The 26,613-nt window shown below is 46.0% G+C and overlaps 1 protein-coding gene across 3 annotated transcripts in view; it reads left to right on the plus strand.

Annotated features, from left to right (window-relative positions):
• Positions 1-538: 538 nt before the first annotated feature.
• LOC141224337 (polymeric immunoglobulin receptor-like) overlaps positions 539-26,613 on the plus strand; it is a 161,644-nt gene continuing 135,569 nt past the window's right edge. Inside the window, exons 1-2 of one of the 3 annotated variants that reach the window (XM_073666935.1) lie at positions 581-697; positions 10,184-10,330. The gene's annotated coding sequence lies outside the window, so the exon portion shown is untranslated. Of the gene's footprint in view, positions 698-10,183; positions 10,331-26,613 lie in introns of all 3 variants that reach the window. The other 2 variants (XM_073666927.1, XM_073666932.1) reach the window with 2 other exon arrangements.

A 26,613-nucleotide genomic window follows, 5' to 3' on the forward strand; every position in this document is an offset into this window, starting at 1 on the left:
CATCCAATAGTGGACCTCTTTGTGTTGTTCTAATCTTTGCTGAAACACTGCAGAGATAATGTTGTAACTAGAGCGCACCTGACCAATGTAGCCAATCAATGGTCTCAGCAATGAATGCTGTCTACAATAATAGAGCCGCTGAGCACAGTGATTGGCGGTAGCGGTGGTGTAGTCGTTTTGTCACTGCTGAAGACTGTCAGCAAAGACTGGAGCAGCAGCGGAGGCATGGCACTGGATCAGAGAAAGGTAATAGACACAATTTATCCCAGACAATCAATTTAAGGAGAACTCCAGTAAGAGTTTTTAAGTGTTCAGTCACTGCCCTGTAACAGAAAACTTAGCCCACTGATGGGACCCTTAGACCCTTAGGTTTTCCACTCTAGGTGCTGGGGCGAATGGCCGCAGTACTCCAATCCCAGCTACCATGGAGAGGAACAGCAAGACTAAATGATCTCAGCTGACCCACTTAAATACAGAATGGAATTTAAGCACAGTATCCTATAACAATTGAGGTGTGGGGTGGAGGGCAGGAAGTATTTTGACCTGTGAGTGGCATCATGAAGTAGGCGTACCTGGGCATACTTAAGAAAATGACTTTCACTTCTCAGAACAGACAAGAAAGAGCAGTGCATGGGAAAGAGATAGAAGAAGAGTAATAATCACTTTCTTCTCCTGGAAAACAGAAAAAGTGTCTCTTGTAAGTAAAGATACATCTCTGATGTGATTATTATATGTACTGCATAACTTTCTGTACTGTTAGGTGTCATTCTGTATGCACTTGTCTTCACTCTATTCTTTTTCTCATTGCCATATGCCATCCTTGTTATAACTATGACATTGTGCTTACAGGATATGCAAAAACTTTTTAATACAGTTTAAAAAGGAATTTAAATCTGTGATATGCATGGGGTGCAGCCATAGGGGCGCAAAGTTAGGAATCCACCTTAGGCTCCTGTGCCACATAAAAAGGCACGGGAATCAAAAAATGGCACAAAATATGTGGGGTCACCTGTTGCGGAATGTTCATTGAGGCCCTAATTTATACTTGTCATGAGGTCTAAAAACATTTTTGGGAAATTATGTATCTATAGAGAATTATGGAAGTAAGGTCACGGCCCCACTATCGGTATTTGGTCAGTATTCGGTCAGTATTTTTTCTCAGGAGTGGGAGCCAAAACCAGGTGAGGAACAATCAGAGAAAAGGTAGAATAGAAACAAGTCACCAATTCTGCATTTATCACCAACTCCTGGTTTTGGCTCCCACTCCTGAGAAAAAATACCGACCGAATGATCAAATACTGATAGTGGGGTCGTGGCCTAATACTCACTGTTTTAGGGGAATTATGCTGCATATGAAACCCTACTTGCCAGCTATTTTGCTGTTACACAAGTCAAATATAAATCATAAATCAATACATACAAAACAGCATAAAACATGTATAAAAATGGAAGCAAAGCAATATCAATCCAATGGTACAGAAACCATAACACATGGACAGATATTTTGAATGTCACTGAAATGCAGGAATCAGGCCTCTCCTCAAACCTAATAATAGCAACCAGCAATTATAAAGTGCAAAAAAAGTCAGAATCGGTGCAAACACTTTATAATTGTTGATACTTATTGATCGGTGTTACAATCAGCCGTGCAGTTTACCAATTACCAGGTGAACCAGCTGTTTCGCTGGAAATTTAAGTGATTGTGTAAAGGAGCAATTAAAAGGCGGTTCAGTTCTGCTGCGGATTTCTGCAATTTAACTATGGCTGCCTTCTGTGAGCAAAGTCTTACAAGATTTGGAGCTGTAATTATTAAAGAGTATTGATTTATGAGTTACATTTGTTTGATGCGATATGACATGACTGGCTTCTGGTTTTACACTAGCTTGTTAATGCTATATAGATATGTTTACTGTTTATCTATTGAACATTTTTCTGATACCTTTATGTATTTTTACGCCATTTGCCCATCATTTGCTCCTTCCTCCTCATTTTATATAGATGGCCTGTCTTTAGGATGGGTCATCAACATCTGATTAATGTGGGTACAATACCCAGCACCGCTGGCAATCATCTGTTCCCTGTGCCGGCGGTGGCCTGATGTACTCAATTGTAGAGCTGCACATCACAGCTCCATCAACTGCATAGTGACCATGGCCGGGTACTGCATATGCACATCCTATTTTAATTAATAGGGGGCAGATGTGTACTATGGAGGTGACTGAGCTGTGAAGTTCAGCTCCGCAACTGAGCACATCTAGCTACCGCCGAGAGCAGCTACCTGGTGGGGCTGCCGGGTGTCACACCCGCACTGGTCAGATAATAATGACTTTTCCTAAGGATAGGCCATCAAAATAGAAGTCCCAGACAACCCCTTTAAGGCTATATTCACATACTGCAGATTAGTTGCAGAGATTTCTGCAACTGTAAATCTTTATCTATATTTATGCAAAAAAATTTTTTATAAATTGCATGAAAATTTCTTTAATTTGTAAATTACCAAATTAGATAAGAGAATGTGATGTAAATCACATGCTTCAAATGCCATCTGGATAATGTTAGGTATTAAGGAGGCTTGAGCTCACCAGTCAGGGACATAGAGGCATATTTAACATTACAGTCTAAGGCCGGTTTCACACGTCCCGTACACATGGACACACGGGACACGGATATCTCTGTTACCGTTTTTTCCGGTACCGAAGATATCTGTGTCTCGTGTGTCCATGTGTCCGTGTGTGTCACAGGTGTGGCAATTGTGTGCTGCTCATGTGCCACATCAGGATCACACGGACCGGGGCCTGGGAATCAGCGCTACAGTTACAGCCCCATCCTGGTATGCATGGCACCCCTCATCCTGGTATGCATGGCACCCCTCATCCTGGTATGCATGGCACCCCTTATCTGTATCCTGATTTGCAAGGCCCCCTTATCCTTATCCTGGTATGCATGGCCCCCTCATCCCTATCCTGGTATGCATGGGCCCCTCATCCTGGTATGCATGGCACCCCTCTTCCTGGTATGCATGCCCTCCTCATCCTTCTTCCTGGTATGTATGGCCCCCCTCATCCCTCTTCCTGGTATGCATGGCCCCCTTCATCCCTCTTACTGGTATGCATGGCACTTCTCATCCTGGGGATTAGTGAATATTCATGCTCTTTAATAGCGGGCACATGCGATTGCCAGGCCGCAGCAATCGCGTATGGCTACTCTGTGAGCACTATTAAGGAGAATGAATATTCAGTGCCCCCCATGCCCATGGGCGTGGGGATCACTGAATATTCATTTTCTTTAGCAGCGGGCACAGTGTAGGCTGCAGCAGGTGGCTCCTGCCTCCTGTGCCCCGCTCCTCCGCCACTGCCGCTTCCCGCATGTCCCCCACCAGTCACAGTATACAGTACAGGCCAAAAGTTTGGACACACATTCTCATTTATAGATTTTTCTGTATTTTCATGACTATGAAAATTGTACATTCACACTGAAGGCATCAAAACTATGAATTAACACATGTGGAATTATATACTTAACAAAAAAGTGTGAAACAACTGAAAATATGTCTTATATTCTAGGTTCTTCAAAGTAGCCACCTTTTGCTTTGATGACTGCTTTGCACACTCTTGGCATTCTCTTGATGAGCTTCAAGAGGTAGTCACCGGAAATGGTTTTCACTTCACAGGTGTGCTCTGTCAGGATTAATAAGTGGGATTTCTTGCCTTATATATGGGGTTGGGACCATCAGTTGTGTTGTGCAGAAGTCTGGTGGATACACAGCTGATAGTCCTACTGAATAGACTGTTAGAAAGTGTATTATGGCTAGAAAAAAGCAGCTAAGTAAAGAAAAACGAGTGGCCATTATTACTTTAAGAAATGAAGGTCAGTCAGTCCGAAAAATTGGGAAAACTTTGAAAGTGTCCCCAAGTGCAGTTGCAAAAACCATCAAGCGCTACAAAGAAACTGGCTCACATGAGGACCGCCCCAGGAAAGGAAGACCAAAAGTCATCTCTGCTTCTGAGGATAAGTTTATCCGAGTCACCAGCCTCAGAAATCGCAGGTTAACAGCAGCTCAGATTAGAGACCAGGTCAATGCCACACAGAGTTCTAGCAGCAGACACATCTCTACAACAACTGTTAAGAGGAGACTTTGTGCAGCAGGCCTTCATGGTAAAATAGCTGCTACGAAACCACTGCTAAGGACAGGCAACAAGCAGAAGAGACTTGTTTGGGCTAAAGAACACAAGAAATGGACATTAGACCAGTGGAAATCTGTGCTTTGGTCTGATGAGTCCAAATTTGAGATCTTTGGTTCCAACCACCGTGTCTTTGTGAGACGCAGAAAAGGTGAACGGATGGACTCTACATGCCTGGTTCCCACCGTGAAGCATGGAGGAGGAGGTGTGAAGGTGTGGGGGTGCTTTGCTGGTGACACTGTTTGGGATTTATTCAAAATTGAAGGCATACTGAACCAGCTTGGCTACCACAGCATCTTGTAGCGGCATGCTATTCCATCCGATTTGCGTTTAGTTGGAACAACATTTATTTTACAACAGGACAATGACCCCAAACACACCTCCAGGCTGTGTAAGGGCTATTTGACCAAGAAGGAGAGTGATGGGGTGCTATGCCAGATGACCTGGCCTCCACAGTCACCAGACCTGAACCTAATCGAGATGGTTGGGGTGAGCTAGACCGCAGAGTGAAGGCAAAAGGGCCAACAAGTCCCTTAGCATCTCTGGGAACCCCTTCAAGATTGTTGGAAGACCATTTCCGGTGACTACCTCTTGAAGCTCATCAAGAGAATGCCAAGAGTGTGCAAAGCAGTCATCAAAGCAAAAGGTGGCTACTTTGAAGAACCTAGAATATAAGACATATTTTCAGTTGTTTCAAACTTTTTTGTTAAGTATATAATTCCCCATGAGTTAAGTCATAGTTTTGATGCCTTCAGTGTGAATGTACAATTTTCATAGTCATGAAAATACAGAAAAATCTTAAAATGAGAAGGTGTGTCCAAACTTTTGGTCTGTACTGTATATATATAAACACTAGTGTTGAGCCACCCCCGTAGTGTTCGGGTTCGGTTCGGTTCGTTGAACACCGGGATGTTCGAGGAACTGTTCGTCGAACTGTTCGTCGAACACCTTAGAACACCTTCGAACACCGTTAAAACCAATGGCAGGCAAACAAAAACACATAGGAACACATAGAAAACACCTTCAAAGGTGTCCAAAAGCTGACAAACTGCTCAGAAGACGCTTTCTTTAAAAAAGCCGGCCGGCAATTCAGCAGCGGCATACACCGGTACCCGACAATTTAGACATGAAGGAATAGAGCATCACACATAGATTAGATAGATAGAAACATGTCAGTCACATATATATGAAGTACAGTGACAGTGTTGCTTACTGTACTTGTCATTTAGTGTAAAGGATTTATTAAAAAATATAATAGTGTTTTCGTGCACCGTCTCTTTAAAAAAGCCGGCCGGCAATTCAGCAGCGGTACCCGACAATTTATAACAGACAGAATAGAGCTTCACACAAAGATTAGATAGATAGAAACATGTCAGTCACATATATATGAAGTACTGTGACAGTGTTGCTTACTGTACTTGTCATTTACTGCAAAGGATTTATTAAAAAAATAATAGTGTTTTCATGCACCATCTCTTTAAAAAAGCCGGCCGGCAATTCAGCATCTGTACCCGACAATTTATAACAGAAAGAATAGAGAATCACACATAGATTAGATAGATAGAAACATGTCAGTCGCATATATATGAAGTACAGTGATAGTGTTGGTTACTGTACTTGTCATTTAGTGTAAAGGATTTATTAAAAAAAATAATAGTGTTTTCATGCACCGTCTCTTTAAAAAAGCCGGCTGGCAATTCAGCATCTGTACCCGACAATTTAGAATAGAAGGAATAGAGAATCACACATAGATTAGATAGATAGAAACATGTCAGCCACATATATACGAAGTACAGTGACAGTGTTGCTTACTGTACTTGTCATTTAGTGTAAAGGATTTATTAAAAAATATAATAGTGTTTTCGTGCACCATCTCTTTAAAAAAGCCGGCCGGCAATTCAGCAGCGGTACCCGACAATTTATAACAGACAGAATAGAGCTTCACACATAGATTAGATAGATATAAACATGTCAGTCACATATATATGAAGTACTGTGACAGTGTTGCTTACTGTACTTGTCATTTACTGCAAAGGATTTATTAAAAAAAATAATAGTGTTTTCATGCACCGTCTCTTTAAAAAAGCCAGCCGGCAATTCAACATCTGTACCCGACAATTTATAACAGACAGAATAGAGCTTCACACATAGATTAGATAGATAGAAACATGTCAGTCACATATATAATAAGTACAGTGACAGTGTTGGTTACTGTACTTGTCATTTAGTATTAAAATAAAGGATTTATTATTAAAAAAAATTGGCGTGGGGTTCCCCGTAATTTTAGTCTCTAGCGGAGGTTAAGCAGACAGCTGGGGCAGATGTTTGAAGCCTGGGAAGGGGGTAATACCCACGGAGCTTCCCAGGCTACTAATATCAGCCCCCAGCTGAATACCTAGCCTTTACTAGCTATTAAAATGGGGGACCCCCCCCAAAAAAATGACGTGGGGTCCCCCCTAATTTAATAGCTAGCAAAGGCTAGGCAGACAGCTGGGGGCTGATATTAATAGCCCAGGAAGGGAGCCATGAATATTGGCCCCCTCCCAGGCTAGAAACACCAGCCGTCAGCCGCCCCAGAAATGGCGCATCCATAGGATGCGCCAATTCTGGCACTTAGCCTCGCTCTTCCACGCTGCCCTGGTGCGGTGGCAGGGGGTAATAGGGTTGGGGTTGATGTCAGCTTATAATGCCAGCTGACATCAAGCCCAGGTTAGTAATGGAGAGGCATCTATAAGACACCCCCATTACTAACCCCATAGTCAAAGTTAAAAAAAAAACACAAACACCCAGAATAAAGTCCTTTAATTGAAATAAAGACACAATTCTTTATTGTTCTAAATTAAACCATACTTACCATCACGCCCATTCCAGCTGAAGCCAACGATCTCCTGCAATAAAAGAAAAATAATAAAGCAACCTCATCCTTACCTTTCCATGGTTCCCAGGACAGCTTCAGCTCTGCTACATCGAGATGACAGGCTGGACCGCAGCAGAACGCTGCCATCCAGCCTGTCATCCCGCAGACACTGAGAAGCGCAGGCATGCTTGCGCTCCTCAGTGTCTGACTGTGACGGCATCCAGATGAGCCGACAATGAACTCGGCTCACCTCATGTACGTCACTGACAGCGTGGGAAAATTCTCCTGCACTCAGCGCTTCAGCGTGAGAATTTTCCCACGCTGTCAGTGACGTGCATGAGGTGAGCCGAGTTCATTGGACATTCATGTCCAATGATCTCAGCTCACCTCATGCACGTCACTGACAGCGTGGGAAAATTCTCCTGCACTCAGCGCTACAGCGTGAGCATTCTCCCACGCTGTCAGTGACGTGCATGAGGTGAGCTCATTCATGTCCAATGAACTCAGCTGACCTCATGCACGTCACTGACAGTGTGGGAGAATTCTCACGCTGAAGTGCTGAGTGCAGGAGAATTCTCCCACGCTGTCAGTGACGTGCATGAGGTGCGCCGAGTTCATTGGACATGAACTCGTCTCATCTTTATGCCGTCACAGCCAGACACTGCAGAGCGCAAGCATGCCTGCGCTTCTCAGTGTCTGCGGGATGACAGGCTGGATGGCAGCGTTCTGCTGCGGTCCAGCCTGTTATCTCGATGTAGCAGAGCTGAAGCTGTCGTGGGAACCATGGAAAGGTAAGGATGAGGTTGCTTTATTATTTTTCTTTTATTGCAGGAGATCGTTGGCTTCAGCTGGAATGGGCGTGACGGTAAGTATGGTTTAATTTAGAACAATAAAGGAATGTGTCTTTATTTCAATTAAAGGACTTTATTCTGGGTGTTTGTGTTTTCTTTTAACTTTGACTATGGGGTTAGTAATGGGGGTGTCTTATAGACGCCTCTCCATTACTAACCTGGGCTTGATGTCAGCTGGCATTATAAGCTGACATCAACCCCAACCCTATTACCCCCTGCCACCGCACCAGGGCAGTGTGGAAGAGCGAGGCTAAGTGCCAGAATTGGCGCATCCTATGGATGCGCCATTTCTGGGGCGGCTGACGGCTGGTGTTTCTAGCCTGGGAGGCTCCCTTCCTGGGCTATTAATATCAGCCCCCAGCTGTCTGCCTAGCCTTTGCTAGCTATTAAATTAGGGGGGACCCCACGTCATTTTTTTGGGGGGGGTCCTCCATTTTAATAGCTAGTAAAGGCTAGGTATTCAGCTGGGGGCTGATATTAGTAGCCTGGGAAGCTCCGTGGGTATTACCCCCTTCCCAGGCTTCAAACATCTGCCCCAGCTGTCTGCTTAACCTCCGCTAGAGACTAAAATTACGGGGAACCCCACGCCAATTTTTTTTAACAATAAATCCTTTATTTTAATACTAAATGACAAGTACAGTAACCAACACTGTCACTGTACTTATTATATATGTGACTGACATGTTTCTATCTATCTAATCTATGTGTGAAGCTCTATTCTGTCTGTTATAAATTGTCGGGTACAGATGCTAAATTGCCAGCCGGCTTTTTTAAAGAGACGGTGCATGAAAACACTATTATTTTTTTTAATAAATCCTTTGCAGTAAATGACAAGTACAGTAAGCAACACTGTCACAGTACTTCATATATATGTGCCTGACATGTTTCTATCTATCTAATCTATGTGTGAAGCTCTATTCTGTCTGTTATAAATTGTCGGGTACCGCTGCTGAATTGCCGGCCGGCTTTTTTAAAGAGACGGTGCATGAAAACACTATTATATTTTTTAATAAATCCTTTACACTAAATGACAAGTACAGTAAGCAACACTGTCACTGTGCTTCGTATATATGTGGCTGACATGTTTCTATCTATCTAATCTATGTGTGATTCTCTATTCCTTCTATTCTAAATTGTCGGGTACAGATGCTGAATTGCCAGCCGGCTTTTTTAAAGAGACAGTGCATGAAAACACTATTATTTTTTTTGATAAATCCTTTACACTAAATGACAAGTACAGTAAGCAACACTGTCACTGTGCTTCTTATATGTGTGACTGACATGCTTCTATCTATCTAATCTATGTGTGATACTCTATTCTTTCGGTTCTAAATTGTCGGGTACCGGTGTATGCCGCTGATGAATTGCCGGCTTTTCATGTTTCACTGTGAGCACTGTTCCCATCGATTTGGGCAATCACTGTAATGCCACAACCACCATGGCTGTGGCATTACAGTGAGTGGCAGACAATCCCTGCATGATTGGTGCTCTAAATAGCGCCAGACATGCAGGACACGCTTTTGGTGCACGAACAGTTATCGAACATAACCTCGAACAGCCGAATTTTTTGCAAATCGTTCGGGTTCGTCGAACAACTCGAACACCGCCCAAAACAGCTCGAATTTGAGATTGGCGAACAGTTCTAGTCGAACACCGCTCATCTCTAATAAACACACCACATTTGGACTATAAGACGCACCCCCCACTTTCCTCCAAAATTTTAGAGGAAAATATTGCGTCTTATAGACCGAAAAATGCAGTATATATATATATATATATATATATATATATATATATATACAGGTGCATCTCACTAATTTAGAATATCATCAAAAAGTTAATTTATTTCAGTTCTTCAATCCAAAAAGTGAAATTCATATTGTTAGAACCCTCCTGTTTGATTTTTCCATCTTGTGTTTAGCGGTCACGTGACCATCTGCCTTTATATTCCAGCTCCGCCCTTTTGGCTGTGCTGGACTTCAGTGTTTGACTGTTTCTCTAGCTAGCTGCTTCTGTGCCTTTCTCTGTCAGTTCGTTTGGTCCTTCTGGGACCTTTAATACTTTTTTGTCTGTTTGTCTTTTTGTGTTCTGCAACAACTTCTCTGTTTAGGAGGTGTCCCATTTTTGTCCCAGTCCTTAGTTCTTTTAGGGACCCCTCCGCTTATGCTATAGGTCTTCGTTCAGACTAGCCGAGGACTAAGGCGGGTCTGTTCGCTAGGAACACGCAGCCCGCTACATCATAGGGATTCAGCTTAGTTTTACAGTAGGGACAGTTTTCCCTTATCTTTCCTTAGTACTTGTTGCAGATCGTAACAGTAAGTCCAGCCCAAAAAAAAAAAAACTAAAAGGAAAGAAATTCGTGGATCAGTATGGTTTCCTTCCAGGATTTGGCTCAACGCCTGCAGGGATTGTCTCTGGAGGTGGCCGAGCTCCAGCAACACGTGAGTAGCTGTTCTGAAAAACATTTTGTGGAACCCAAGGTAGGACTGCCTGAAGTTTTTTTTATGGTAAACAGCAACATTTTTTTTCCTTTAAAAATGCTTGTTTGTTATATTTTCGTTTGAGACCAAGGTCCTCTTGGAATGAATCACAGCGCATTGGTTTTATTATGTCACTCTTGCGCAAAGAACCACAGGGGTGGGCCTTTTCTCTCCAACCTAATGATCCATGTTTAAGGTCTGTAGAATAATTTTTTTCTGCTATGGGGCTATTATATGACGATCCTGATCGAATCTCATCTGCTAAGGCAGAACTCAGGCGTTTGAATCAGGGGTCAGGTGATGTTGAAAATTATTGCACACACTTCAGAAGATGGGCCTCAGAAGTTAAATGGAATGATCCTGCTCTGAAATGTCTATTTCTCGCTGGTCTGAGTGAAAGGGTTATGGATTTGCTAATTGCATTCCCCGCACCTGAGACTCTGCAGGATGCCATGCAATTAGCTGTTCATGTGGATAGGAGACAGAGGTTCCCTCACATCTCCTTCAGTCCCTTTCTCCAGCTGTTACCACTCACCTAACTAAAATTTTCAACCTCTCCCTCTCATCCATCTGGTAACTTTTCCTCTTCTTTTAAACATGCCAGTCTACATCCATTACTTAAAAAAACATCCCTTGACCAGAACTGCATGGCCAACTACAGACCTGTCTCCAATCTTCCCTTTATCTCTAAACTCCGGGAATGCTTGGTCAATTCCAGTTTAATCCGCTATCTCTCAGACAACTCTCTTTTTGACCCTTTACAATCTGGTTTCCGCTCTTTACATTCTACTGAAACTGCCCTCACTAAAGTCTCTAATGATCTGCTAACAGCTAAATCTAATGGTCACTACTCCCTGCTGATTCTCCTGGATCTCTCTGCAGCATTCGACACTGTGGATCACCAGCTCCTCCTCACTGTGCTCTGCACTATTGGCCTCAAGGACACTGTTCTCTCCTGGTTCTCCTCCTATCTCTCTGATCGCTCCTTCTCTGTGTCTTTCACCAGCTCCTCCTCCTCTCTCCTTCCCCTTACTGTCGGGTTTCCTCAAGGATCAGTCCTAGGCCCCCTTCTTTTCTCCTTATACACCGCTCCCATTGGACAAACAATCAGCAGATTCGGTTTTCAGTACCATTTCTATGCTGATGACACCCATTTATACACCTCTGCTCCAGACATCACCCCTGCATTACTACAAAAGACCAGTGATTGTCTTTCTGCTGTGTCTAACATTATGTCCTCCTTTTGTCTAAAACTGAATCTGTCAAAAACTGAACTACTCGTATTTCCTCCCTCCACTTACCTACCTGTGCCCGATATTACCATTTCCATTTGTGGCTCAACCATTACTCCCCAGCAACAAACCCGCTGTCTTGGGGTCATTTTTGATTCAGATCTTTCCTTCACTCCTCACATCAAATCACTCACTCGTTCAAGAATCAGGACTTTTCTCACCTTTGACTCGGCAAAAACTCTTACTGTAGCTCTTTTTCATTCTCATCTGGACTGCTGCAACTCTCTACTTATCGGGCTCCCTCTTACTAAACTCTCCCCTCTCCAATCCGTCCTTAACGCAGCAGCCAGGATCATATTCCTCCCCAACCGCTACACCGGTGCCTCTTCCCTGTGCCAGTCATTGCATTGGTTGCCCATCTAATATTGAGTTCAATTTAAACTTATCACACTTACCCACAAAGCGCTCCATGCTTTAATACCCCCCTACATCTCCTCCCTTGTCTCAGTCTACCACCCTACACGTGCCTTCCATTCTGCCAATGACTTAAAACTAAAATCCTCCATAATCCGAACTTCCCTCTCCCGTCTCCAATATTTTTCGCGTGCTGCTCCAATTCTTTGGAATGCACTACTCAGGACAGTTCGATTAATTCCCAATACCTACAGTTTCAAGCGGACCCTAAAAACACATTTCTTTTAACTGGCGTATCGCCTCCACACACTATCTGTCCATCCCAGTTGTCTGTCCCAGTTTTGCCCAATATTAAAATCTTTTTCAATTTCAGGTTCATACCAACCATGCACTTAATAGCCTCGGTCAGGATTGTACACATACTGGTGGGCGACCAGTCCATGTATTATTATTTATCCCATTTAGTATATCAAGGCTGCATTATACAATATATGTACATTCTACCATTTGTGTCTCCCCCATTTCCTCATAGACTGTAAGCTTGTGAGCAGGGCCCTCAATCCTTTCGATATGAGATATGCTTATTCTGTATTGTCTGTATAAGTCCCCACTAAAATTTGTAAAGTGCTGCGGAATATGTTGGCACTATAAAAATAAAAATTATTATTATTATTATTATTTAGACAGAATGAGGTAAAGACTCCTGTAATGCCAGGTCCTAGTCCCCAGAAAATCTGCTCTGACAGCGGAGAACCGATGGAGGTTGGGGCGAAGTCGCTCCCCTCTCAGGAAAGAGACCGGAGGTTCGCCGAGGGATTGTGTCTTTATTGTGGTAAAGCTGACCTTTTGATTAAGTATTGTGAGCTTCGTTTAAGTAAAGAAAAAAAAAAGGTCAGTTACGCCCGTATAGCTTGTTTACGTTCTGCAGGAGTATTTCTTTCTGGGAGTACTACTTTGCAGGAAAATTTGATTGAATTTCAGGTATTTGTGGATTGTGGTTCAACACTTAATGTGATTGATAAAGGGTTTTTGGAAAACCTTAAATTGAAATCCAAACCTTTGTCATCACCTATTTCTGTGATTACAATTGATAACACTCCCTTGAAATGTATTACTCATAAGGTTGCTGCATTTCCCCTCATTATCAATGGAGTTCACCAAGAAATTTTGGACTTGATTGTATTAGATAATTTACCCTGTCGTTCTAAGATTGCCTTGGTTAAAACTGCACAATCCTTTGCTGGACTGGTCTACTAATGTGATTAAGTCTTGGAGTCAGAAGTGCTATGATAAATGTTGCAATGGTCGCATTGCGGCTGTGGAAAAAGGGGAATTACCTGTACCTATTCAAGATTTTTGGAGGGTTTTTCAGAGGAGGAGTCGCAAGTTTTACCTCCTCATAGGGATTATGATTGCGCCATTGAGTTTGTTCCTGGAGCTACTCTTCCCAAGAGTCGCTTGTTTAATCTGACTATCCCTGAAAGAAAGGCCTTGGAGGAGTACATACAGACTAGTCTGGCTGCTGGTCACATTAGACCTTCTAAGTCGCCTGTGGCAGTTGGATTTTTCTTTGTTAAAAAAAAGGAAGGGGGTTTACGTCCATGTCTGGATTTTCATGAAATGAATAAGATTACCGTACGCAATTCCTACCCATTGCCGTTAATTCCTGACTTGTTTAACCAGTGGTGGGGGCCAAGCGGTTCACTAAAATTGATCTCCGGGCGGCATACAATTTGTTACGAGTGAAGGAGGGTGATGAATGGAAAACTGCTTTTAACACTCCGGTAGGTCATTTTGAGAATCTGGTGATGCCTTTTGGTCTTACCAATGCACCTGCATTTTTTCAGAACCTTATTAATGACATCCTGAGACCTTTGATTGGTAAGAATGTGGTTGTGTATTTGGATGACATTTTGATTTATACACCAGATCTAGAGTCCCATTGGGAGAGTGTATGTGAAGTTTTGCAGTTATTGAGTGATAATTTACTCTTTGCTAAGCTGGAGAAATGTGAGTTCGCTGTGCAGAAAATTAGTTTTTTGGGCTACATTGTCTTCAGCGAGGGCTTTGAGATGGACCCGGTGAAGGTTCAGGCTGTGCAGGAATGGCCTAGGCCTATTGGTTTGAAATTTATACAGAGATTTTGGGGTTTTGCCAATTATTACCGGAAATTCATTAACAATTTTTCTGTAATTGTTAAGCCTCTGACCGATCTCACCAGGAAAGGTGCGAATATGGTCCAGTGGACTACTGATGCCATTGAAGAGTTTGAGTATCTCAAAGAGAGGCTCAGTTCTGCCCCTATTCTTATGCAGCCTGATGAGACCAAGCCTTTTTTGGTCGAGGTCGATGCTTCATCGGTGGGGGTCGGAGCAGTTTTGTCTCAGGAGAACAAGGATGGAGTATATTCTTGTGCCTTCTTTTCGAAAAAAATTTTGGAAACCGAACTGAATTATGATGTTGGAAATCGGGAGTTGCTGGCCATTAAACTCGCGTTTAAACATTGGCATCATTTTTTGGAAGGCGCTAGATTTCCTATTCAGGTTTTCACAGATCATAAGAATTTGATCTATCTGGATGCTGCCCAGCGCTTGAAAGCCCGTCAAGCTAGGTGGGCACTTTTTTTTTCTCAGTTTAATTTTTCTGTTACCTATATCCCTGGTACTAAGAATGTTAAAGCCGATGCTTTATCTCGCAGCTTCTCTCCTATGGTTGGTGCCGAGGAGGAGGAGAGCATTTTACAGAAAGGAGTTGTGGTGGCCGCATTGGACTCCATTTTGGAGAATGGGATTCTGAAAGCTCAAGATGATGCTCCATCTTACATTCCCCATGGGAGGTTGTTTGTGCCTAGAGCCTTTAGGATAGATTTGTTTGTGGAGTGTCATGAGTCTCGATTGGTTGGTCATCCAGGAATTTCGGAGACTAAGAGACTTATCAGTCGCAGTTTTTGGTGGCCTGGATGGCAGAAGGAAGTCATCAAGTGGGTGCGTCAATGTACTGTGTGTGCCAGGTCAAAGGCTTCACATACTCCTGCTGCTTGGTTGCTTTGCTCTCTGGAGGTTTCTAGTGCGCCTTGGACGCATCTCACAATGGATTTTATTACTGATCTTCCTGTGTCCGAGGGTTTTACTGTCATCTGGGTGGTCGTGGACTGTTTTAGTGAGATGTGTCATTTGGTTCCATTCATTAAGTTGCCCTGCGCCAAGACACTCGCTAAGGCGTTTGTTAAGGAGATTGTCAAGCTCCATGGCGTTCCCACGGATATTGTTTCTGATAGAGGACCTCAGTTTGTGGTTCGCTTTTGGCGTTCTTTTTGTGACAGGTTGGGAGTCCATTTGTCATTTTGGTCTGGGTATCATCCTGAGTCTAATGGACAGATTGAAAGAAAGAACCAGGATGTTGAACCGTTTTTGCATTGTTTTGTGGCAGACAATCAAGAGGTGTGGTCTGAGTTTCTGCCTCTCGCAGAATTTGCTCTTAACAATCATACATCCTCCTCTGCTGGGTGTTCTCCTTCTTTTTGTTGTACTGGGAGACAGCCGTCTTTTGGTTCGTTCTCCAAATTTGCGTCGGCGGTGCCGGAGGAGGAGAATTTTTCTGGTGATTTGGAGAGAGTTTGGACTAATGTACGTTGCAACCTTCAAGAGACTAACAAGAAGTCCAAGAAGTATTTTGACAGGTAACATAAGGAGGTTTTGTTTACTGTGGGTGACATGGTTTGGTTGTCCTCAAAGATCCTGTGGTTGAGTATTCCCTCTAAAAAAATGGATCCTAAGTTTGTGGGTCCATTTAAAGTGCTTCAGGTTGTTAACCCGTCTGCTGTTAGGTTGGATGTCCCTACTTCCTGGAAGATTAATCCTGTGTTTCATGTTTCCTTGTTGAAAAAGGCTGATCAGATAGGGATGTCTCAGTTCCTCCTGTGGTGGAAGACGGCGAATATGAAATTTCTCGTATCTTGAATTCTAGATGGCATAGAGGGAGATTACAGTGTCTTGTCTCCTGAAAGGGTTTTGGTCCCGAAAACAACTCCTGGGTAAGGACGGATGATGTCTCTGCTCCTAGGCTTGTTAAAGCTTTCCACAAGAGGTTTCCGGATAGGCCTGGGCCTGGAGGATCCGGAGGATCCTCATAAAAGAAGGGGTACTGTTAGAACCCTCCTGTTTGTTTTTTCCATCTTGTGTTTTGCAGTCACGTGACCATCTGCCTTTATATTCCAGCTCCGCCCTTTTGGCTGTGCTGGACTTCAGTGTTTGACTGTTTCTCTAGCCAGGTGCTTCTGTGCCTTTCTCTGTCAGTTCATTTGGTCCTTCTGGGACCTCTAGTACTTTTCTGTCTGTTTGTCTTTTTGTGTTCTGTAACAACTTCACTGTTTAGGAGGTGTCCCATTTTTGTCCCAGTCCTTAGTTCTTTTAGGGACCCCTCCCCTTATGCTATAGGTCTTCGTTCAGACTAGCCGAGGACTAAGGCGGGTCTGTTTGCTAGGAACAGGCAGCCCGCTTCATTGTAGGCATTCAGCTTAGTTTTACTGTAGGGACAGTTTTCCCTTATCTTTCCTTAGTACTTATTGCAGATCATAACACATATATTATATAGAGTCATTACAAACAGAGTGATCTATTTCAAGTGTTTATTTTTGTTAATGTTGATGTTTATGGCTTACAGCCAATGAAAACACAAAAGTCATTATCTCAGTGAATTAAAATAATTAACAAAAAACACCTGCAACGGCTTCCTAAGCGTTTAAAAAGGTACCTTAGTCTGTTTCAGTAGGCTCCACAATCATGGGGAAGACTTTTGACTTGACAGATGTCCAGAAGGCAGTCATTGACACACTCCACAAGGTTCCAGAGTTCCAATTTTCATTTGGAAATCAAGGTCCCAGAGTCTGGAGGAAGAGTGGAGAGGCACACAATCCAAGGTGCTTGAGGTCTAGTGTGAAGTTTCCACAATCAGTGATAGTTTGGGAACCATGTCATCTGCTGGTGTAGGTCCACTGTGTTCTATCAAGACCAAAGTCAGCGTAGCCGTCTACCAGGAAATTTTAGAGCACTACCTGCTTCCCTCGGCTGACAAGCTTTTTGAAGATGGAAATTTCATTCTCCAGCAGGACTTGGCACCTGTCCACACTGCCAAAAGTACCAATACTTGGTTTAAAAACAACAGTATCACTGTGCTTGAATGGCCAGCAAACTCGCCTGACCTTAACCCCATAGAGAATCTATGCGGTATTGTCAAGAGAAAGATGAGAGACACCAGATCCAACAATGCAGATAAGCTGAAGGCTGCTATCAAAGCAACCTGGGCTTCCATAACACCTCAGCTGTGCCACAGGCTGATCGCCTCCATGCCACGCCTCATTGATGCAATAATTGATGCCAAAGGAGCCCCGACCAAGTATTGAGTGCATTTACTGAACAGACATTTAAGTAGGCCAACATTTTGGATTTTAAAAACATTTTTCAAGCGTTTTAAAGTATTCTAATTTACCGATATAATGACTTTTGTGTTTTCATTGGCTGTAATATATACACACACATGTATATATATATACTGTATGTATATATATATATATATATATATATATATATATATATATATATATGTGGCGCCCCTGCGAGTCTAGTCGCCACAGAGGTACTGCATCTCAGCCAGAGGTGTGGTACCCCACTCTCAGGTAAGGAGGGAGCGCTACCCGGGACCCACACACCCACATCCAACACCACATCACTCCAGTAGGGAAGGGCAAGATTGCTCCTGAGGGAGAGCACAGTCCCTGTCCCTGTCTGGAGGAGGGAACTAGGTAGAGGAGGTGGGTGGAGGAAGTAGTTTAGGGGAGCACTGAAGGAAGGACTGAAGGTAGAGGGGACCATGTAGAGTGACAGTTAGTGATGTGGGTCACATGACAGGTAGTATAAAAGGAAATGTAGAAAGATCTAGAAGGGTCCTAGGAGCAAGAGCGCAGTGAGTGAGGACCGTCGAAGAGGAGTTAGTAAGTCAGAGCAGTTGGTGACAGCAGGGCTCCAGAGGTAGAGAAAGAATCTTAGGGGCATGGGAAGTGCGGAGTCCACCCGTGCACCCGAGTTCACGCCGACTGTGAAGGGATCAAGGCGCAGTAGTGGACCAGCCCCAGACTAGTGGAGGACTGCAAGGCTCAGCTAGCAAACCGGAGGCTGCTGTATCTCTAAGTGCCGTAGCCAAAAACTACACACATTCGCTGGAAAGGTGGCCATATAGGACTAAGGGGACAGAGAGGACGTCGCCTGACAAGGCCTGGGGCCACTGGCTCGGGACACTGTGTGTGAGGTGCAGGGCAGGAGGGCGAGAGCCAGTGCAGAGAGACGACCCAGGAAGGTACATAAGAAGGTTGTCCCGATCAAGTGCACCCAAGTTATCTGAGAGTTGGCTGGATCACTTCCCCGGAGGACACAGGACTCGGTGGGCTGTTATAACATGGCTAGCAGTTGTAACCTGGAGCACCGTAAAAACTGCACCCCGCTGTGTCCTTGACTTAATTGCTGCGTCACCTGCCTTGCACTACACCAACAACATCTAAAATTACTTATTCAACTGCCCTGGGGCCTAGCTCTACCCGTGGAGAGCTGAACCATCTCTGCTGCGTCACCAACGGCCCCAGTGGATCTGAACAGCAGCTGCGGCCACCTATAGCCGCATACCACGGGTGGCGTCACAAAACTTTATCCCCAAAACTTTTTTCCCCTCTTTTCTTTATTTATTGACCGCCCTGGGCCACGGGCTGGGTCGTGCCACCATGACTACCCCAATAGAACCGACCGGCTTGGCTACCGAGTACCCCACGACCCCAGGGGGTGCATCATATATATATAATGACAGTTAAATACATATGTACATGATTACAATTTATACATATATTTGAATAAAATAATTAGAAGTATTTATATAAATAGCCATATTTATATATTATAATACAATACTATTACATTATATTTATATTTATGTCTATTATCATTATCTCTATAATTATATATATTAAGATAAGTTACTATGAATGCTATTTTTTACATTTTTGTTCTCTTAACAAAGTGGTATTTAAATTAGGAGTAACATTTTAACTATATTTTTGAGAAACAAAAACTTGGTATTTAAAACAATATCAGGAAATATAACAAACAATTTGAAGGGGTATTTAAATAATTGATGTTTGATTGAGACAAATTTTATAATAATGTGGTGGCGTATAACCTGTTTAATTCATTATTATCGTTAGGTTTCAATAGTAACACATCAGAATTTTCTGATTGTCAATCAATCTTGTATTCTAGAAAAAAAGAGTATTCAAAAAAAGAATTACAAAAGTCATTGCAGTTTTTATTCTTGTGTTGACATAGTCATATAAGGGCTTGATTTTTGCGGAATGAGTTTGTAGATCTGAATGATGCTGTAGCACCCTGAGGATTCGGCTGCTACAGGGGTATTGCACCTCAACCCAGAGGTGTGATATTCCACTCCCGGGTAAGGATGGAGAGTGGAACTGAGCTCGGTAGGCTGCATGCACTACACACATCCCATTTCCGGGGAACAGGCCGACGGTACTCCCACTTAGAAATGTGCAGGTACGACCGAGTCTGTTCCTGGCTGGAGTGGGAGGGGGGTGGTACATCCCATGTAGTGTAGGGGCAGATAGGGGGAGCAGCCTGGGTAAAGATAGGAGCTCATTGGGTGCTGGTCACCTGAGCTCACACATAGAGGGTGTATATAAGGTGGGCACCAACTAAGATGAGGGTCAGATGCAGAGGATCAGATGCAGAGAGTCAGCTGCAGAGAACAAGTCAGGAGCAGAGGAGAGAAGAAAGACAAAGACCCAGAGTGAGAGAGGAGAAAAGAGAGAGACCCAGAGCACAGAAGAGAAGGACTCTGAGATCCCAACTAAAAGCACCGGGTGAAGAGTCGGCATCAGGGTACCGGAACCCAAGCTGGTGGGGGTAAAAACATTCCCCAGCCAGAGACCGGAGACCGTGGGCAGCGTTTGCCACGGTCACCCATCACATCCACCCCGAAGGCACACCACATGAAGGGTCAGGGAACCCAAGGCCGAGGGTGTCCCAACAGAAGGCCCGAGGGAGCTGGACCTAGGTGGATTACTGGTGGGGACGGCCAGAGAACGGGACAGAAAGAGAGCTCAGGGCCACGCTCCGGACTTGTTTGGGGGTTGGCTGGATCCAGGACCTGGTGGACGCAGCACGGCTCGGGTGGTCACTAGCAGCTGGAGTGACCAGTACAACATCTGCAGTAAGTAAACACCCTTAACTGCACAACCCGACTCTGTCTTCACTGCCGTCTGCACTACACCACCACAACCCCCATCCTCTGCACCTGTCCCCTCTGAGGCTATACCCCTCCCGTTGGGGGTTATCCCACCAAGCTGCGCACCCACCATCAGCCTCAGCGGACCCTGCTGCAGCGGCGGCCACAGTGACCGCATCACAACGGGTGGCGTAGTCGACACAAAAGAACTCTTAATAACATCTGTAGGACTGCCACATAACACTGAGCTTGACGCCCTGGGCACGGGCCGGGTCACAGCCGCTCGGAGACTACAACCCCCCATCTGATCCGGTGCCGGGTATTCCCCTCAAAAAGGAATATGTCCCAGGGGGCGCGTCAACTTTGGCGTAGTCGGCAGGATTACGTGCCCACAACAACCGGGTACTGCGTGCCTGAAGAAAAGTTCAAGTTTACCTCAAAAAGAAGTCTCCTGCCGGTTCCGGAGGGTCCCCGCCATCGGACCCCATCACCAGTCGATTCCCGCCGGTTGTCCGCCATTTCCAGCTTGTTCCCGCCATCTGCAGAGTTTCCCGCCACTGGGCGACGCTTCCCGCCAAATCCGCAGATTTCCCGCCTTGGAAGAGCAGCGGACGCCATTATGGGCGTGCCAAAGGAGGGCAAGAGGCCACCTCCCATCGTGGGCCAGGACAGAAAATGGCGCCAAAAGTGGAAACCGCCCCCACCAACAGAGACTGTGATGCTGGAGGTGTCTGTCAGCGTGAAAGAACTACCCCTGGAGCTGACAGTCACCGAGATGCCCCGGGACCGCCCTCGAAGTGGGAGGAGACGAAAGAAAAGAGCGAAGATGGGTGCCGCCTGGAGCAGTCTGGAGCGAGCGCACCCGGAGACAAGAAGTCTGGAGAGGAGTAGCAGAGAAGCTCACCCGGAGATGTCCAGAGAGCAGAGCAGCACCGGCCCGCTGGCCAGGAGCCTGCTGGAAGAAGAGCAGAGCAGCACCGACCCGTTGGTCAGGAGCCTGCTGGACACCACGACCCCACTAGGCCTAGTGGAGGTCCTTGCACAGCTCCCCCGAGACCGGGAGTGTGCACAGACTGCCCTGGAGGGCCTCGCACGGAGGATGGCCCGGGTACAGCGCGAGATATTGGCGGAATGGAGCCGGGAGATGGCCCAGCAAGCTGAAACCAAGACGCAAGCTGAAACCAAGACCCGGAGCACGCCAGCCGAGATGAGGAAGGAGACCGCCTCTGAGGATGGCGCGGGAGGACCCAAGGCCGGAGACGGCGCCGAGGAGGGAGCCGAACGCATGGAGGCAGGTAAAGGGGATGCCTATACCCCAAGCCGTGACACCGCTTACCTGCCCCAGCTCCCCGTCGCAGAGCCCGAAAGTCCCCCTGCTGTGCCCGAAAACGCCATGTCACCGACGCAGACTAGGCCCCAACCGGAAGCCGCCGCCGCGACCCCTGTGACGTCACACGCCTCGACCCCGAGCGTGACCAAGCAGGAAGTACCACCAGCCTGGTCGCAGGACCTAGAATTCCCAGGCGTCGCATCACCAACAGCGCCCCCTACCTCCGCGGAGCCTCCGGCCTGGCCGCAAGGCCAGGTAGCCCAGGGCGCCGCCGTCCTAACGGTGCCCTTCACCTTCCAGGTGCCCCAGGCCTGGCCGCAAGGCCTGGGCAACCCGGGCGCCACCACCACCGCGCCCGCACCCGTAAAACCAAGGGTGCCGCGTCTGGGAGAGGACTTGTTTGCCCAGCACGCGTGGCCGGACGGGCAGCCTTTCATCTGGCCCCAGAAGTATTACGAACTGGAGCACCAGAGGAGGGTTGGGGCCATGTGTGCACCCCTGATTCCGGCTCCGAAGCCCGTGGCACGGATCTCGCCCCCGCTAGCGGAAGCACAGTTTGAGTGGGACCCCGCCGGAGAAGATCTAATGGGGTTCACTCAGGAAACCAGGGCAGCTGCAGCGGAGCGCGCTGAGTGTTGCCGACAACAGCTCGAAGAGTTCGCGAGGGAGCGGAGAGAGAGGCGGGTCCGGGAACAACAGGCCCAAATAAGGAGCGCCGAGCAGAAGAGCCGGACCAGGAGGGACCCCCGTGCAGCGCACAGTCCCCGTACCACCGGGACTGTAATAAAGTTTAACCTGCAGCATGGGTGGGGCTTCATTCAGAGACAACAACACCCACGGCGACGTCTTTGTCACGCGCAGAGACGTGGAGTCCCATCTGCCGGAGGGGCACAGAGGCCGTGACCTCTACATCGGAGACGAGGTCACCTTCACCCGGCACAAGTGTGCCAAAGGACCTTACGCCCTCCACGTACACCGCCTGACGGAGGAGGAGTTGCAGTGCGAGGAGGAGGAGCAAGAGGACCCGGACGGGTCTGAAGTAACAACCAGCTGTAAGCAAAGAGCAGGAGGAAGACGCCGTTGAGTGCGGCAGAGCAGTGATGTAAATAGTTACCCGATCGGGGTATAAAGAAACTGTTGCTAAATATATATAGTCCCCGTTGGGACCAGCTGAGTGAACTGTTTACCCGTTAACCCCTTCATCCCACAGGCTGAGGACTGTGAGCAGCCATTCCCTTCCCTCTACCTGGCCGAGGACTGAGAGCGGCCAACTTCCCCTGTATATAGTTGCGCTTCCTAAAGCGCCCCCTACCGGTTTTATAGGAAAACCAGTTTTTCTTAGAGACTGTCGCACTTTTCCCGGACACACGTTGCACAGTGTCCGGAGGAGGAACCTGAAACAAGAGACGACGAGAATGTTTATATGAAAAGTTTTATATATATAATGTTTTATATGTTTTATTATGTTTATATGAAAAAAAAAAAAAAAAATGTATGTTTTTGGTGTTATTTATGTCTTACAGCCCGAGGACGTGCTGTGATTTACCAGGGGGGAATGTAGCACCCTGAGGATTCGGCTGCTACAGGGGTATTGCACCTCAACCCAGAGGTGTGATATTCCACTCCCGGGTAAGGATGGAGAGTGGAACTGAGCTCGGTAGGCTGCATGCACTACACACATCCCATTTCCGGGGAACAGGCCGACGGTACTCCCACTTAGAAATGTGCAGGTACGACCGAGTCTGTTCCTGGCTGGAGTGGGAGGGGGGTGGTACATCCCATGTAGTGTAGGGGCAGATAGGGGGAGCAGCCTGGGTAAAGATAGGAGCTCATTGGGTGCTGGTCACCTGAGCTCACACATAGAGGGTGTATATAAGGTGGGCACCAACTAAGATGAGGGTCAGATGCAGAGGATCAGATGCAGAGAGTCAGCTGCAGAGAACAAGTCAGGAGCAGAGGAGAGAAGAAAGACAAAGACCCAGAGTGAGAGAGGAGAAAAGAGAGAGACCCAGAGCACAGAAGAGAAGGACTCTGAGATCCCAACTAAAAGCACCGGGTGAAGAGTCGGCATCAGGGTACCGGAACCCAAGCTGGTGGGGGTAAAAACATTCCCCAGCCAGAGACCGGAGACCGTGGGCAGCGTTTGCCACGGTCACCCATCACATCCACCCCGAAGGCACACCACATGAAGGGTCAGGGAACCCAAGGCCGAGGGTGTCCCAACAGAAGGCCCGAGGGAGCTGGACCTAGGTGGATTACTGGTGGGGACGGCCAGAGAACGGGACAGAAAGAGAGCTCAGGGCCACGCTACGGACTTGTTTGGGGGTTGGCTGGATCCAGGACCTGGTGGACGCAGCACGGCTCGGGTGGTCACTAGCAGCTGGAGTGACCAGTACAACATCTGCAGTAAGTAAACACCCTTAACTGCACAACCCGACTCTGTCTTCACTGCCGTCTGCACTACACCACCACAACCCCCATCCTCTGCACCTGTCCCCTCTGAGGCTATACCCCTCCCGTTGGGGGTTATCCCACCAAGCTGCGCACCCACCATCAGCCTCAGCGGACCCTGCTGCAGCGGCGGCCACAGTGACCGCATCACAACGGGTGGCGTAGTCGACACAAAAGAACTCTTAATAACATCTGTAGGACTGCCACATAACACTGAGCTTGACGCCCTGGGCACGGGCCGGGTCACAGCCGCTCGGAGACTACAACCCCCCATCTGATCCGGTGCCGGGTATTCCCCTCAAAAAGGAATATGTCCCAGGGGGCGCGTCAATGCAATTCAAATCATGCCATAGAAGAGAAAGAAAATAAAGGAGCAAATTTAGCCGACCATATCTGAAGACAAGGAGGAGGTTGACAGAGAGGCCCAATGCATATCACCGCACACTGCCTATGGGCTGATATCACTATTGTTTATAGCGTATGTTTACTCTATTTCTTCACCAATGCATGGTTTTCCTATTTCGACCAATATCACTGTTGCCAGTACACACCTCTAGCGTTTATTTTTTCTTTTCTTATTCTCTCCTTATCCTTTTCAGGCATTGAAATATCATATTTATTACACATCAATTCTTCAAATATATTTTTTGAAGTGTATTACATTATTGTTATTGGTGGTATTGTTTTGCACGCATTAATTTGGTTTGAGGGTGAGGTTTATTCATGCTTATTATCTTGGGCTGAGATACAGTATGTTTGTGTTTTTAATTGTTTTTAATCGTTGTGTTATATGTGTCCTCTTTTTTTCATAAGAAAATTTAATTTTTTAGATGTGCCATCCTTCTTTTGTATATATAGTATTTTTCAGATTATAAAACGTACTTTTTTTCCCCAAAATTTGGGAGGAAAATGGGTGTGCATCTCATAATCTGAATGTAGCTTCCCAGGGAGGGCGGCTGCGGTAGAGTGGGGTCACAGGAGGCAGGGTTGTTGTTGCAGGAAGCTGGCAGCGGCAGGAGTGGGGCGATGCTGTGGGCCCCGGGCAGGGAGGAGAGGGTGTTCGGTGGTGCAAAGTTGCAACGGGCCCCAGGCTTTCACAAAATGTCGGTGGAATCCTCACACATCCATTGTTTTCACTGCGGTGAACTTTGAGAAAATGGCCACCAGAGGCGGCGCATGTGCAGATTGAGATCTAGAACACCCTCCCTCCCAGGCCTGGGCCCGCAGCATTGCCCCAATCCTGCTGCCGCTAGCTTCCTGAAGCAGCAACCCAGCCTCCTGTGACCTCGCTCCACTGCAGCCACCTACCCCTGTAAGCTACTGTAAAATTGGACTATAAGACACACCACAATTTTATTTACATTTTTTTTTTCCCATTTTGCTGGGAATCTGGGGTGCGTTTTATGGTCCAGTGCGTCTTATAGTCCGCAAAATACGGTACTTTTTGCTTTCCATTGGCTGAGTTCATATGCTTGACTGGAACTCCATACACATTTATAGTTCTGCCCATTGCAATTCCTCTCTGCCCCTCATTGAGCTCCCTGCACAAAATATGATCCCTACACTGTCCTTCTTATGGTACATGACCTGCGTACTGTCCTCTACATTCCATACTGGGCCCCTCTTCACATTGTCCCTATACTATGTCCCCTGTGGTAGATCGGCTCACTTGGTTGCACATAGAGGTATATAGGAACACTGTCTCTTTAAATTTTCCACAAATTTATTAGGCAGCATAAACCGGGGGGAAGTAAAACAAACACGGCCCTTTGGGCAAAAACACGAAAACGAAACAAAGTGGTGATACCAAACATAGTCCTTGTGGTAGCAGGGATCCACCTGCTCAGAGTCCAGAACACACAGTGTTTAGATTAGCACAGAACATACGTCTCCTCTCTGGAGTATGCCTCTCCAGACACTGAACGCTGAATGCCTCAGCAAGCCATGTATTTAAACCCCAGACCACACCCTGAGGTGGAAATATGGTGAATGACCTCCCGCCCTTCACAATGGTCATTCACAAAAAACATTCCCTTTTAAAATGGAGATTAATCCTCTCAGAAAATAACATGCTGGAGCAAACTTCATGGTTTCAATTCACGGAAGCTAATAGCCTCCATGACACATATCTTCCCTCTATCACTTTACCAGTGACTTTGTCACACCTTGTATACTGCCCAGTGTAAATACTGTGCTCCCTGCTCACACTTCCCTCTTCTGCATGCATATTCACTTCCCTAGGAAATATGAACTTGTTATCGTTTGTACTCTACAGCTCATTTTTTACTTTGAGCCAAATTCATTATTCATGTGCATCAGTTTGAAGAATTTGGCACCAAAAACCAGCAACTAAAACCACAAGTCAAAAAATTAAAGTGATTTAAAAAACCCCGCAAATGATGAATCAAGGCCTTTACTGCAGCACTTCATTATTAGATAAAGGATGCAAAAGCGCAAGGGACAAGGAGCAATTCTGCTCACATTATTGAATTGTGTGAGACATAACCACTACACATGTATAAATTCCCGCTGCT

Source organism: Phyllobates terribilis, unplaced genomic scaffold (assembly GCF_046119375.1).
Source record: "Phyllobates terribilis strain yellow unplaced genomic scaffold, ASM4611937v1 Scaffold_2__4_contigs__length_985480577, whole genome shotgun sequence".
In the NCBI taxonomy this organism is placed as follows: Eukaryota; Metazoa; Chordata; class Amphibia; order Anura; family Dendrobatidae; genus Phyllobates; species Phyllobates terribilis.